Source organism: Dasypus novemcinctus, chromosome 10, assembly GCF_030445035.2.
Source record: "Dasypus novemcinctus isolate mDasNov1 chromosome 10, mDasNov1.1.hap2, whole genome shotgun sequence".
Taxonomy (NCBI): domain Eukaryota; kingdom Metazoa; phylum Chordata; class Mammalia; order Cingulata; family Dasypodidae; genus Dasypus; species Dasypus novemcinctus.
Window position 1 is genome coordinate 5758827 of NC_080682.1, and position 15173 is coordinate 5773999.

Below are 15173 nucleotides of genomic sequence, written 5' to 3' on the forward strand. Positions count from 1 at the left end.
CCACTGGAGTGGGCCTGCATCAGTGCCAAGATGTCCTGGATTAATAATACGGGGGTCTAGAAAAAACACGCCAAGTGTGCACTATGAGCCATCGTGGTAATACTCTGACGACGTCATCTCATAATCTGTGACGAATGTTCCACAACAGTGTGGCGTGTTGGTGAAGGAGTGCTGTATGGGAGCGCTACACATGTGCACAATTGTTTTGTAAGCTCACAACTTCTGTAATAAAAGTATATTTTTAAAATCATCTTAAGTGTATGTATTACAACTGCATTGGAATAAAGATGAATTAACATGACAGAGTAGAACATTTTCTTCAACCTAAAAATTCTTTTTTTCACTTAAATCTTCTGAAGCACAGTTGCAAAAATAGTTCAAAACCCGCACCGAGAACCCCAAAGCTCCCACAGGCACACGCAGGTCCCGACAGCCAGAGCCACCAAAGTTAACAGTCTGCCTGGTCAACCCTCATCCTCGCTCTCGCCCGTCTCAACCCATCGCTCTGTCTTCTCGACACTGGAGAGTTCGTTGCATGCGTCAGCCTCCTGGACCTCCTGGAACACGTACTTCCAAATCCATTTCCCAGGTACAGGCTGTTCACTCGTGACACCCCCGAAGAGCAGCTCTCAGGTTCCAGAGCTGTAACGCTGACGGAGCTGACCGTCTGGATTCTGACCGTTCCGCATGTCCCAGGAGTGTCCTTCGGTGCTTTCCTCCTCCGTCGTTAGAGTCCCGCCAGGATCCTGGACTGTGGTTCCCTGTCATTGCCTCTTTAGGCTGTTCTTTTCCTTGTGACTTCAAAAGATCGTAGCCCGTCATCGCTGATTCCTAGAAGTTTCCCGGGCGCGGGGAAGAGCCTCCGGTGCACGCTGGAGGGGGTGGCGTGGCCCACGCACGCCCCGGCACCTGCTGGTTCACCCCACACGCGGTCAGGACTCCGTGAGCCGCCCAGGCAGGGCACGGGGAGGGGGCACCCTGAGCTTCCCGCCCTCGTGGCTCATCTGCCCCGCGCCCCGAGCACTGCGCGGAGCACATTCTCTGCTGTAGCCCGTCCCGCCCCAGCGCGCCTTCCCACTGGCCGCCCTGCCCGGACGGCTGCGCCCGGCTCGCCCCCGGCGCGCCACCTGCCCGGCCCAGGGTGGGCGCTAGGAACGCAGAGGTTGGATTTTCTCGACGCCGCTTCAATTTTCCAAACAGCAATCCAGTCACCCGGCGGGCGCGCTGGCACCTAGGCCTGGCTCCACCCCGGTCCCGGCAGGGCGGCGGGTGCTGCCGGCAGTGATGGATGGGTGCCCCTCGGCGCACACGCCCCCGCCCGCCCCGCCCCACCGGCCGCCGCGCCAGCGCCCGGCAGCTGCGAGGCCCGCATGCCAAGACGCAGAGCCGGCTCTTCCCGGCCCCGCTCTCCCCCGGCAGGTCTCCCACCCACCCGCTTCACCATCCCTCCGCCCCCATCACCAAACAAGGGAGAAGTGACGCAGAGCCCCGCAAAGCCAGGGAACTTAGCCATCAGAAGGTCCAACGCACGCCTGGTGCAGATGGGGAAACCGAGGCCAAGCCAGGAGGCAGCAGAGCAGCGCTAGTACTGGGGTCTTAGCTCTTTGGGAGCCAGCCAAGTCTTCCCATCAGTCAAGTAGGGATAATGCAGCACTTTCTTCTTAGGGTATTGCAGGATGAATAGGAGTCCTTTGGTGCCCAGGTAGGAGCAAGCCCCAGCCATCCGAGGAAGGCAGACCAGGGCTGTGCATAGACCTGACAACTGGCCAAAGTCCCAGAAGTGCGATAGAGAACCCCAGAACGGTAGGGGTCCCAGAAAGCCCCCAAACCCAGGACGCCTGGTGCAGGACTCCAGATGAATGTTCTCACCTTCTGGCCGACCCTGAGGAGGTCAGAGTCAGGCCCCTGGGGCAGGACCTGGAGAAAGCAGCACCTGCACTGCCCATTTGCCAAGGCGCTCTTGAGCGCCGTCTGTATGCAGGCTGCCGTCTTGGGCGCCGAGCCTTCCCAGGGAGGCATTCAGTACGAGACAGAGGCCAGAGGTTGAGGGTGCTTCCGAGGCCTCTGGGCAGGCCGAGAGGGCAGGAGTGACCAGCCAGGGACCCAGGGCCCGACATGCGCGCCGGCCCCCTCCACGCACCGAAGTGGCCGAGAGGGCTCCCCGGGGCCCAGCTCCATCTCAGCCTCCCGCAGAGCCTGGGAGCCCGTCTTCCCACTCTTACCTGGTCCCTAACCGCCACCCCCCCCCCCGCAAATGACAGCGAGGTCTCTCCACACGACGGCAGACCAGCACGGGGGAGCAAGCTCAGCCGGGGACACCCAGCACCACGTGAGTCAGATGGGACCGCGGAGAAGGACGCAGCCGCTGGTCACACGCAGCCCCTGGGAGCTACACGGGCGCCGCTGAGGAACTGCGTTTTTAATTTTCCTTTATTTTAACTCATTTAAATTTTAAAACGGAAGCTTTGGAGACTACTTTTTTCTTCAGCACAACTTTATTGTTTGGCAGGACACTGCACCTTTAGCAACCAAAGTGAGGTATGCGGGGAATGTAAAATACACTAGATTTTGATGAAGCCACCCCCGCAGAAGAGTGGGAAAGAGCTCGCCGGCCTTTTGGGAGCTGATTCCACGCGGAAGTAACACTCTGCCTAGGCTGGGGTAGTGGTAGCCACAGCCATTTCACCTGGTTCTCTTTACTTTCCCAAGGGGACTGCTAAAGCACCCCAAACGGCCTGCCCCAAACGGCTGCGTGACATTCCTACTGCTCGAGACTGATGGAGAGAGAAGGTGGCTCTCGGGCACCCAGGCATGACGGCTGAGGGAGAGGCCAGGCAAAGCCCGGACGCCATGGGCTGCTGAGCTCCGGCGGTCTTCGAGTCTTTGCCGATTTGGAACGTGCCAGGCTCAGCACCGAGAGTGGCCAGCTGTCCCAATGCCCCCAGCAGGCAGGGTCCCTCCATCTCCACTCAGGGCCCAGAGAGAGTGAGTAACTTTCCCCAGGTCACACAGCAAGCTGGTCAGGGACCTCTAGCCCACCCCAACCGGCCCCCAGCTACCCTCTGCCTTTCTCAGGTTCCCAAAAGGAAGGACAGGGCCAAACCCCAGAAAGCTGCCTCAGGCTTCTCCCTGATAGTGGCGGGGGGGGGGGGGGGGGGAGCGGGGTTGGGAGATAAGGGGGTGTCTGGATTCCTTGGAGAGGCACGAGGGAGAAAGCAAGGTGAGCTGAGGGGGGGCAGGTCACAGCCAAGGGCTGGGGGTCCGTGCACTCGGCCCCCACCCAAAGGAGGGACGGCGGACAGGAAGTACGACCCCCCGCCCCGCACATTCAGCAAAGGCTTCTTTGGGGGTGGGGGGTATACGGGAACCGCTTATGTTTTTTAATGTAACATTTTTTGTGATGTATGTATCTTCAAAAATTTACAATTTACAAAAATGGTGGGGGTGGGGGTGGGGAGTGGGGTATATGGGAACTTATGTTTTTTAATGTAATATTCTTTGTGATCTATTAACTTTAATTTTAAAAAGTGTAAAAAAAAGATTTCTTGAGCACCAAGGGCTCAGCACTGGGGCAGAAGGTGGCACCCGTGGCCAAGACAGGGTCCCCCAAGGGGAGGTGGAGCACAAGCAGGATCGGGAGACACAAAAGTGGGGTTCGGACCCCTGCTGGACCCCTGCCCTGAGCGGCGCCCCCACGCGCCCCCCACAAATTCGAGCAGGGCAACGCTCCGCCTGTGGCACGGGGCGGGCAGCGCTGGTGGCTGCGGGTGGACGCGCCGCCCGTGCCGCCCCCTCCCTGCCCGGCGGGAGGCGCCGGTCGCGCCAAGGGCACCCGGGCAGCAGGGGCAGATCGCCACCGCCCGCCGGGGCCGTCGCCAGGAGGCGATTAAAGGAGCAGCTCCGCGGGCGCCGGGTGGCCCCAGTGGCCCCTGGCGGCGTTTCCGGGCCCCGAGGAGGCGCTCGGCGGCGCCGCGGGCAGGCGTGGGGGCAGCGGGGGCGCTCCCCGGGGGCCCCGCCGCCTCCTGCCGTGGGGGGGACGCGCTCAGGGCGCAGGGCGCTGGCCAAGGCGGGGAGCCCCGCGGCAGGGCGAGGGCTGGGGAATGTGTGCAGGACCATAGCCGAGCGGTGAGTCAGCTGAGGTGGGGGGGTGCGGGGGGGGCAGGGGGGGTGCTCGGCCCGGCCCGCGTGGGCGCCTCGCAGGGCTCTGCCGTCATCCCAGAGGCGGAGCCCCGACGGCGAGGCCCCCGCCCCCGCCCGGGAAGGCACTTGCCCAAGGTCTCCGGGGACTCCCCGCACAGTGCTCGGCTGCCAAGCACAGCCCGGGCACGGACGTCCCTGCGCGTCAACCGGACTTTGTACGTAAAACAGAATTTCAGCTGCTGGGAGGCAGTGTCACCCCACGGACAATGTCGGCCAGGTAGGGGCCAGCGCGTCGGGCCGGAGACCTGGCCGGGGTAAGACGCCGAAGTGGCTGAGCCTCGGTTTACCCACCCGGAACACTGGGCGGTGATTCCTCCTCCGGGAGCACTCACCGTGGCTCAGATGGGGTGAGAACGAGCCTGACCGGGTGGGGTGTTCCCCGAATTATCCAGCCCAGCACCCCCGTAAGCCGCACACGGCGCGGAGGCGGAAGGGGTGGGAGAACGGCAGGGCAGGGCTGGGGCTCAGAGACTCCGTGGAGGGAGCTTCCCCTGGGGAGCAGGCGCTGGGGTGACCCGCAGAGGCTGGAGTCCCAGGGCCCAGGGTTCATATCCCAGCTGGGGTCCCCACGGGGCAGGTGGCTTTGCCTCTCCAGCCTCGGCTTTGGGGAACGGCGGCCACTCCCAAGGGTGACCCAGGAGAGAGGAGAAGACGTGCGCGGGCCGCACACGCGTGGCCGCAGCTGTAACCACAGAGGGGACATCAGGGTGGTCATTGTTTAAAGATGTCACTGTGGGAGCAACACGCACGCACGGCCCCGCTCACGTGCACACCACGCGCACGCACGGCCACCCGCGTGGGCAGTGCCAGCACCTACACACACACGTGTGCACACGCATGTGCCTCTGCACAGGTGGACACGTGCCTAGCACACGCCCACACACACTCGCTGTCACGCACGGGCACGCTCAGACACACACGCTCACGGCCCACACACCCTGGCGCCTCTGGGCCGTCCTGGGTGTTGCTTTTCAGACGTGCCCACAACGGGTGGCTCTTGGGGTGGCCGCAGGTCCTGGAGGCTCGGGAGAAGGAGGCCAAGCTCACCCAGAGGAGCTGAAGATGCCGAATTCACCAAGACTGGGTGCCTGAACGCCGCTCGGGGACCGCCAGGGACCGTCGTCCTCTCTGGACCCACAGGTGACACGGTCGGCCCCAGAGAGGGCAGTCAGACGATTGGCTGTGGGAAGCCGTTGGTGTCCGGGGCCCAGTTGGTGTTCGGACGTCTGTTTATCTCTGCCAGCCCCTGCCAAGGGCAGGCAGGGGGCACCTCCAACCACCCACCGCACTCAGGACGCGCTCCTCAATCTGCTCCCCGGGACGGGAAAACCCACCCCTAGTCACCTGGTGAACTCCTACTTATGCTTCAAAGCCTCAAAGCTGCCTGCCCCGACCCCAGGTCTAGGTAGAACCAAGGCCTGCTCCCCCTGGCATCCTGGGCATGTTGTGCCAGACTCCAAGTTCTCCCTCCGCTCGAAGCCATCCTCCCCTTTGACTATCCAAGGAACAGCCCAGCTGCCCTCCTGACGCCGCACGCCGTCCTGCGCTCCTGTGTGCCTCTGGGTTCAGTGGAGATGGGTGGGTGGGGGCTGGCCTGCCTCTGAGTCGCCCAACCCGGGGCCCCCGGCTCCTGTCATGGCAGGGGTCCCACGCTCTCCAGGGCTCAGTCCGCCCTCTGTGCATGGGGGACAAAGCCTTGGTTTGGGGTTGCCATGGGGGCGAGATGACCAGAGCTAGTGCCACGGGCCCCGGGGGGCTCGGTGGGTGGCCTGCGGCCCTCGGGTGACCGTGAAGCCCAGCGGGCCATCTCTGTCTCTGCATCCTCGGCCCCTGCACGCTGAGTGGCCGAGGGAACGATGGGGGATGAGGATAGAGGCCAAACTGGGGTCTAGGGCAGTGGACTTGGCCCAGTGGCTAGGGCGTCCGTCTACCACATGGGAGGTCCGCGGTTCAAACCCCGGGCCTCCTTGACCCGCGTGGAGCTGGCCCATGTGCAGTGCTGATGTGCACAAGGAGTGCCGTGCCACGCAGGGGTGTCCCCCGTGTAGGGGAGCCCCACGCACAAGGAGTGCACCCCGTAAGGAGAGCCGCCCAGTGGGAAAGAAAGTTCAGCCTGCCCAGGAATGGCGCCGCACACACGGTGAGCTGACGCAGCAAGATGATGCAACAAAAAGAAACACAGATTCCCGTGCCGCTGATAAGGATAGAAGCGGTCACAGAAGAACACACAGTGAATGGACACAGAGAGCAGACAAATGGGGGGGAGAGAAATAAATAAACTGGGGTCTGGGGTTCAGGGACGTCTAAGGGAGGGCAAAGGCCGAGGAGGGGCGGCCCAGCCAGGTGCGAGGGCAGCGACAGCAGGGGCTGCTGTGGGGGCAGAGGCTGGGAGAGGGCAGAGCTTCAGGGCCCAGAACCAGCATGTCCCCAAAGAGCCCAGAGGCCGGAGACAAGACAGTGCAGTCAAGGGGCCGGCGGAGAAGGCCGAGGCCACCGTTCGCAGCTCGGGCCCAGGCCAGGAGGGCTTGGGGAGGGTCAGCCCCAGGACCCTTGCCATCCACTAAGGGAGGGGGACCCCGAGACAGCCGTGGGGCCGTGTGAGCCAGGACGGCCACCGCAGGGGGCTGTTGGGCAGCTCAAGATGATAAGCATGAAATGACCCCGAGAGGGACAAAGCGACTGTCCCCGAGGAGCCTCCCCCACCAAGGCCGGCCCCCAGGATGGCCGCACCTGAGCTCTTTCTGCATTAATTCAATTAAGCCTGAGCTCCAGGAGGCCCCGTGGCGACGCCATTGGACAAATGAGGAAACTGAGGCAGACAGCAGTCGAGTAACTTGTCCACACAGAGCCGGGCCAGTGGCCACTCCCCGGGCTCCTCCGTGGGGGCCCCACTGAGCCCCCGCCTGTGCCCCAGGGGCCTCAGGAAAGGTGGTGAAGAGATGAGTGAACGAAAGGAGAAAACGGCCGACGTCCTTGGAGGAATCCTCTCTGATTCCTTGAGCAGGGCCCACGCCCCCAGGGACGGCCCTGGGCCTGCAGGAGGGGGTCACCCACGGCCCCCACACACCCCACCACACCGCCAGGAAGCGCTTCAGGCCTCTCCGGATAAGCGTCCCCCTTGCCGTGGCCCCACGACCCCCCACGAGCCAGGCGGGCCGAACAGCGCTCCACGGCGCTGGCCCAGGTGGACAAGTTCCAGCCGGGCCTCAGCGGCCGGGAGAGCCCCCAAGTGGCCCGGAGCCCCCCGGCCCCCGCCTGGCCCGCGGGCCCCTGGCGCCCTGCCCCCCGGCACGCCGGGGTCTTGTGGACGAGAGCGAGTGGCCATCGAACCCCAGGACTCACAAACAGCCGCTGGACTCTGAGCCGGCCCTGCCGATTGACCTGTGCACCCAGCCTGTTTGTGCTGCGGCCCCGAGCCTGGCTCGGCCCTGCCAGCGGCCAGCGGCGGGCGACAGGGATGCAGCCAGGCACCGCCTCGCCTCCCACCCCCCCGGGGGCCGGGCCGCCTCGGGCTCCCTAAGAGGCATGGGGAGAAGAGTCGAGCACCCCAAAGGAGCCGTCCCGCGTGGTGTCGAGATGTGGGGCAGGGGTCTCCTTACCCCGACCCCGAGCAGGGCCCATTGTCCCCACTCTACAGGCAAGGAAACCGAGGCTCGTGCACGGAGGGCCCAGCCCAGGGCTGCCCAGCCGGCAAGTAGCAGCTGGGGGGGGGGGGCGGAGCTGGCCCCGGGAGCCCCCCACCTGCTGGCCGGGCTGCCCTCTCCCAGCCCGGCATCTGGCCGGGGGTCCCGTCCCGCAGGGGCTGAGCGCTCCTGGGAGGGCGTCTCTGGCTCACCTGTGTCTCTGACCCAGGAGGAGGGAGACACCCGAGGAGGGGGCCTGCTCCCCTCTCCCCAGCCGGGCCCGTGCCCCCGAGCACGTAAGGCAGACATGGGCAGGGGTCTGTGGAGTCACTGCTGAGGGGCCACGGAAGAGCCCGGCCGGGGGGTCGGGAGCCGGGCGTGGGGGCTGCTCGTGGGTGGAGCCTGGGCAACCCCACCGGTGCCCCAGCTTGCCGACCCCCATGGAGCCCCGGTCAGTCCTCCCAGGCCCCTCAGAAGCACCTGAACTGCTCAGTCTTTATTTCCTTAAGCTCACCCCTGTACCACCCAGGGAGCCCCGAGAGCCCCCCCAAAGCCTCACGTTCTGGAGCACAGGAGCCTGTGCAAAATGTATTGATTAGGGTTAGTCCTGACCACATGTAACTTCCCCCTGGGAAGGCGAAGCTCCCAGAGGTCCGCGGGGTCCCTTCCACTTCCTGGCTCACATTCGTAGGGTATGGTTCTCGTCCTCGTGGTCCAAGACGACTGGAGGGCTCCAGCCATCACATGTGCATTCCAAGCAGCAGCATAGAGAAGGGAGGAGAATGGCACACCCATTCCCTCAAGGAGGCTTCCTGCAAGCCCACTCCGCTTAGGTCCCATTGGACAGACCGGGTCACCCACTGGGAGAGGGCGGCAGGGATGAGCCCTAATTTGCTCAGAACCCCCCTGGACACGCGCCCCTATATGCCTGGCCATTTGGCTTGGTCACTTCTCCACCCCTTGAACCCGGGTCTGGCTCTTTGACTCACTCTGTCCAGTGTGACAATAGCAAACGTGATGCCGGCAGAGGCTTGGAAAGCGCTTCTGCTCTGAGACTTGCTCGCTTGCACCGGGAACCTTTCTGCCGCCGTGTAAACTAGCCCAGGCTAGGCTAGGCCCCTGGAGGACTGGACAGCTGCGTGCCAGCTGAGGCTGAGAAGCAGGAGAAGGCTGCCCTGGACCATCCAGCCTGAGCCAAATCCCCCAGCCGACCAGCAGAACATGAGAAAAACAAAGGCTGCCATTTGAAACCATAAAGCTGTGGGGTGGTTTGTTACGCAGCAAAACCTGGCTGATACACTTGGCTAACTACAAGGGAGGTTGAGAAATAGAGTCCCTTAACTGACCCCCGAAGCCCACCACTGGATTTCGAGTCAAGCAGCCGCTCATCAGCAGGCACCCTGCAGCGTCTCCACTATGCGTCCTCCGGGCCAGGCTCGGAGCCCGTCCCGCGCCCTCACACAGCCGCCCCAGCAGCTCCGGTGTCCTGTGTCCTGTGCCCCCACCACCCCCGTCCTCTGCCCGTGCCACTCAGTCACCAGCTCACAAGGAGCTGGGCAGCCTGGCACACGCGGAGGGAGGCACCCACAACTGACAAGGACGACAGCGTCTTCCTTCCGTCCACCGCTCCCTGGTTTCCAAAACCCGCTCCCCTTCCCTCATCGGACCCTCGAGATCGAGCTGCTCGGGTCCACACGGGGAAGTGGGACCCAGCTTTATTAAAGAACGACACTGAGCCCAGAGGATAAACGCCCGATGGCCAGGTATCCACAAGAGGCTCTGAAGAAGCAGACCTCACGGCGTGTGTGCATGCACGTGTGTTAGAGGTTTATTTTAGGGAATCGGCTCGTGTGACCGCAGGGGCTGGAAAGCCTGAGCTACGTCGGGCAGGCAGCAGGCTGGAAATTCCCAGGGGAGCTGACATGTAGGCACGAGGTGGAATTGCTTCCTCTTTCTGGAACCTTCCATTGTTAGTTATGGTCAACAGGTTGCAGATCTAACGCAGCTACGAAGGGCCTTTCCAGATGCACCGAGGCCAGAGCTTGGCCAAAAACTGGACACCCCCACCCAGCCAGGTGGGCACGCGGAAGTCACCATTAGACCCCAAAGACGTGAGCCCCACGTCTGACCGTTCTGTGTTGTCCCCAGCGGCCTGGAAGAGAGAACAGCCCCGGGACCCCCCGCGCAGCTTCCGCGCGGGAAGAGAGGCCCACGGCAGCTTTCTGTGCCACCCCAGCTTCCCGCCACTAAGGGGACAGCCCGGGTGCCCGGCAGGACCTCGACCCTGGCCGGGACCACGCTGCCCCTTCCCCACCTCTGCTTTCCCGGGTTAGACCAGATCGGGGGTGATGGGCAGGGTCGCGGAGAGGGGAGGGGCAGACAGTGGACGGGCAGGCGCCAGCGCCGTCTGAGGGGCACGCACTTCTGCTGTCAGGTGTGCGGACGGCGGCCGGGGCAGGCCGGCAGACACCGCCATATCCTCGGATCTTATGTTTTTATTTTTAAGAAAATGGAAGTCTGGACGGCGCTATGAAACCTCACGTGGGCAGCTGAATGGGGTCCCCGGTCGCCCTGTCCTGAGGAAACGAGCACATCTCCCGACCAGCACACACCCCGGCAGCAGGACAGTGGTCAGCGAGGTCCGAGTTCCGAACATGCCGTCCCAGGCGGAACCCCGAGAGCAGGTGGGCGGCGGCGGGGAGCAGCTCACAGCGCCTCTGCCCAGTGCGGGGAGCACAGCGCCGCCTCCATGGGGGTGAGGTGAGGCTGTGAGAGACGAGGGGGGCTCTGCAAACTATGAAGTGCCTTGCCGGGGTCAGGGATGGGCGTCTTCGTCGGTGCTTGGGTTCCTGAGCGTGATGGAGCTGCGCGGGCGCGCAAGCCCAGGCGGAGAGCCAGGCCCGGAAGTTTCCCCAGACGCGGGCGCCCTCTCCGGCAGGCCCGGCAGCCGGCCTCCCCGGGAGGCGGCCGTCACATGGCCGAGGTGCCAAGCTGGTGAAAGGCCACCTCCGCCCTGGCACCGCCGCCCGCTGCAAATGCCTGGCCCGAGTGGGTGCCAGCAGCGTTCGGGGCGGTCATGTGCCCGGGCTGCTGGCGGCCGGCCGGCCGAGGGGGCTGCCCTCCCCTCCCCTGGACACACCTTTGATTCGGAGGAATGTGTGTATGTGCTTTTTATTCCTTGAAGGGGAAAAACCTCTCTCTCGGCAGAATTCTTCCCGGGACCCCAGCCGCCGGCCGCTGACGAGGGTCCTGGAAGGTCAGGCTGCCCCGGCCAGGCCCTGGCGGGGACCCCGGGGCCCCTGCCTTCCCACGGTGGTCCCGACACCACAAGTGCTGGGGAGGCAGCCGGACCTGGCTTCAAATCCCATGGCCAGGGGTTACGCCTGGGGGGCTCACTTGGGACCTACGTGGTGACCTCGGACGGGCCCCCCCCCAGCCTCCGTGTCCTCGGCCTCAAAATGGGGAGCCCAGTGCCGCGTTTCACAGGGTTCTTCAGGGCCCGAGGACAGAGGGTCCGTGTTTACCACCTAGACGGGGGCCTTCGGGGGCTTTCATTTCTCGGGGGGCTGTTCTGAGGCCTGGGGAGGGCGGGCGCCCCCGGGCCCGGCGGGGCGCTGGAATGCGTGCACCCTCTGACTGAGATAGCGGCCTCAGGGAGATAGCGCGGCGGGCTCAGCTGGCCGAGAAGGGGCCCGAGACACGCGGGCGGCGGCCTGACCTTGGCCATGCCACCTCGCATTTGGGGCTCCCAGCGTCATTCGGGGAACTTCAAAGAGCCAGAGTGGTGGCCCGGCCTGGGGGTGCCTGGAGGACCCTGCTGCCTGACCCAAGAGCAGAGAGGCTGCCCCTCAAGTGAAAAGAGGGGGGACAGAGGTCCAGAGAAGCAAAGCCCTGGCCCAGCGTCCAGCGCGGCCAGGGGCAGCGAGCCAGGCACGCAGCTGTGTCCAGGAATGGGCTCCCCCCTGCCAAGGGAGCGCCCCAGAAAGCATCTTACCCAAGACCCCTCCCCTGCCCTCCCCTGGGCCCCGGCCGGCCTCTGCCTCTGATCCAAACCCCTGGCGAGGCCATCCGGAGGCAGGCAACGTGGGCTGGTGGCCCCCCTGGCCCCGTGACCGTGCTCCTGTTCACCCAGCACCTCGCCCACGCCCCAAGCACCACAGCTTGCCCGCAGTTTGCAGACGGAGCAGCCCGGGCGCCAGGAGGGCTCGCGGCTCGGGGGACAGGGGGCAGTCAGGGGGCAGAGCCCGGGCCTGGCTGGCTCCAGGCCCCCCCGTTCAGCCTCTGCCAGGCCCCCAGCCCTCCGCGCCAGCTCCCCTCTAACGTCATTGCCCAGGGCCGAGGACGGGGCTCTGCGCTTTCACTCGCTCCGAGCCGGCTCTGGCACCTGGAGCCCAGAGGTGGGCCAAGAGCGAGAGGCCACGTTCGGCGTGGAAGACGGCACACCTGGAAGAGAGTCAGTGTGGCGGGGACAAGTCAGGGGCTGCACAGGGCGCAGAGCCCCCGGAGACAGTGGGACCTCGTCAGAGCAGGTGTCAGCCGGGGGCGTGGAGGAGATCAAGGGGAGCACAGGGGAGGGACGGCAGCGCCACGGCCGGGGAGCTGCACCACGTGCCCGGAGGCTCCCCGGGCGCCCAGCAGGGGACACGGGGCTGACCGCGCAGTGTCAGGATGGAGCCAGCACTGGCACTTTTCTCCTGGGCTTTTTTCCTGAGGAGCCAGGAAAACTCTGTAGGCGGGAGAGGGGGCAGAGGCGAGCTGTGAGCCGTGTCAGCGTGCAGGGGCCGCGCGGGGGTGGAGAAGGGCTGGTCTGAGGTCGAGGTTCCGGAGGGTTCTCTTTCGGAGGGCGACAGAACCGGGTCGGACGTGAAGGTGCTGGATGGGTGGGCGAGTTCACACACATCGTAGATGGATTTTTTTTTTTTTTGATGCCTTGTAGTTGCCTTTCACCTCCATAAGAAAAGGACAGTTCTGGAAGCCGGGTAGGGGTGGATGCACAAGGACGAGAGCCTAAGGATGAGTGCAGCCCCCCACGCCCCCCGCTGACCTGCCCAGCTCTGGTGGCCCAGCAGCCTCTGAGCCACTGTCCCAGTGGCACGTGGCAGGGATCTTTGGTAGTTAAAGAGCGCCGAACGCCAGCCAATGACAAAGACGGGAAGGGTCCCAGGCCAGGCCTGCTGGGCCATGGAGGAGGGGACCCCCGGCACTGTCCTCAAGGAGAGCTGCTGTTTTTTGGCTCGGGGAAACAGACAGGACCTGCACAACGGGAACCGAACCATTTGCACCTTCTCTGAAGTGGGTGCCGGCGGCCTTGGGGAGACAAGCGGGGAGGAGGGTTAGGGCTAGGGTTAGGGTTAGGGCTAGGGTTAAGGCTAGGGTTAGGGTTAGGGCTAGGGCTAGGGCTAGGGTTAGGGTTAGGGCTAGAGTTAGGGTTAGGGTTAGGGTTAGGGCTAGGGCTAGGGCTAGGGCTAGGGCTAGGGTTAGGGCTAGGGTTAGGGTTAGGGCTAGGGCTAGGGCTAGGGCTAGGGTTAGGGCTAGGGTTAGGGTTAGGGCTAGGGTTATGGTTATGGTTAGGGTTAGGGTTAGGGTTAGCGCTAGGGCTAGGGCTAGGGCTAGGGTTAGGGCTAGGGTTAGGGTTAGGGCTAGGGCTAGGGCTAGGGCTAGGGTTAGGGCTAGGGTTAGGGCTAGGGCTAGGGTTAGGGCTAGGGTTAGGGTTAGGGTTAGGGTTAGGGTTAGGGCTAGGGTTAGGGTTAGGGTTAGGGCTAGGGTTAGGATTAGAGGGAGGTGGGGCCTGGATCGGCTGAAAGCATCGCAGAGCCTTGGCCGGAGCCCGGGGGAGCCCTGGCATCAGGGGAATTTGCCCCGCCCAGCCACGGCCCAATGGGTCGGCAGAACGGGCGCGCCGGGCCAGCTATCTGAGGCCAGAATTCGGAATGCCACACGTAGCAAACGGTTAATCATCAACCGGTCACCCTTTTCCAAGAGACCTAGAACTAATAGGGCTATAAAATGTGTAAAATATCTGCCCCTGACCAGACTAGACACGACAGCCAGGGGAGCGGGCGTTTCTTGGTTTCCCCTTTCGATAACCTTGTGTTAGAGGCAGGCCCGTGGGGAGCCATCCCTGTGGGAACATTTCCCCTCGGCAAGCCGTTTGTCTGGAAGAATTTCCCACACACCCAGGCTCATGCCTCCCCCTCACTGGCCGCATCCCCGGTCCCCCTGTGGCCGTGGCTGAAGGGACACATATTCATTTTCTTCCCCAAGTTGCATATTTTGGGAGGAAGCCTGGAGTTCCTTCAACAGAGCATGTCTTTGCCCCTTGATGGGAAGAGCACGGCGCCAGGGCCGGGACGACACGTCCATCCGCGGGCCTTCCAGCAGTCCTGCCCAGACACCCAGGAGAGCACTTTCTGCCAGAGCTGCTGACTTTTGCCAATTTATATGCTAATTCCAGAAATGATTCCTCCTGCATTAAATAAAAGCCGAAGAATGTTCCAAAGGTCTGAACAGATTGTACCATTAACAGACAGGGGAGAGCCGCGCAGGTTCTGCCCACAGGAGTTTTGAGTGTGTGAACTCGTTTTCTGCACACATGCTTGCCTAATTTTAGGCCCACGTGTTCCTTCAGCTGACTTGCCAAAGTAAAACTGCTTCGGCATCTAAAGCCTCCAAGTGCCCATCTTGACCTTGAGGTTCCCTTTCCCAGTAACCTTTTGAGAAGTCAAGGATTGCAAAACAGAATTGGAGGGTCGTGTCGCGCCCGCACCCCCAGTGAACTGACCGAAGTGTGTCAACGCCGGCGGGGAGAAGCACTCCCAGGCCGTGAGGAGCACGCCCGCCACCTCATGCTGTTCCACGACACCGTGCCCGGACCCCTGGGCTCCTTGTGTCCCCCAGCCCCACTGGTTTTCTTTTTGATCTTCCCCCCCGCCAAGGCCTTCCTTCCTCAGAGGCTTTGCACATTCTGTTCCCCCACTGGGATCACTCTTCTCCCCTCTCTTGGCCACGTTCCCCTAACTCAGCTGACTTGCCTCGACTTGTAGATGCCTGCCCCAACGAGCGGCCGAGGGGAAGGGCACTCCCCGTGAATGCTGCCTCCGTCCTGGTGCTCCACACAGGCCCTCAGAGATTGGTGTAATAATGTGTTCAATGGCTGTTGTCCCTCCCCGTATGACAGCAAGCTCCCTGGGGGCAGGGACCAGGTCTATTCTATATCCCCAGGCCCTAGAACAATGCTTGGCATAGAGTGCAAGGAAGGAAGGAGAAAAAGCGAGGGAGGGAGGGGTGTTGGATGGATGGATGGATGGATGGATGGATAGGTGATGGATGGATGGGTGGAGGGGTGGATGG

The 15173-nt window shown here is 63.4% G+C and overlaps 1 long non-coding RNA gene across 1 annotated transcript; it reads left to right on the plus strand.

Moving 5' to 3' along the window:
- The first annotated feature begins 4184 nt into the window (after positions 1 to 4184).
- LOC111761399 (uncharacterized) lies at positions 4185 to 14316 on the plus strand. The gene is made up of 3 exons (XR_002794778.3): positions 4185 to 5340; positions 10330 to 10507; positions 14088 to 14316. It is a non-coding gene; the product is annotated as an uncharacterized lncRNA (long non-coding RNA).
- The last annotated feature ends 857 nt before the right edge of the window (positions 14317 to 15173 follow it).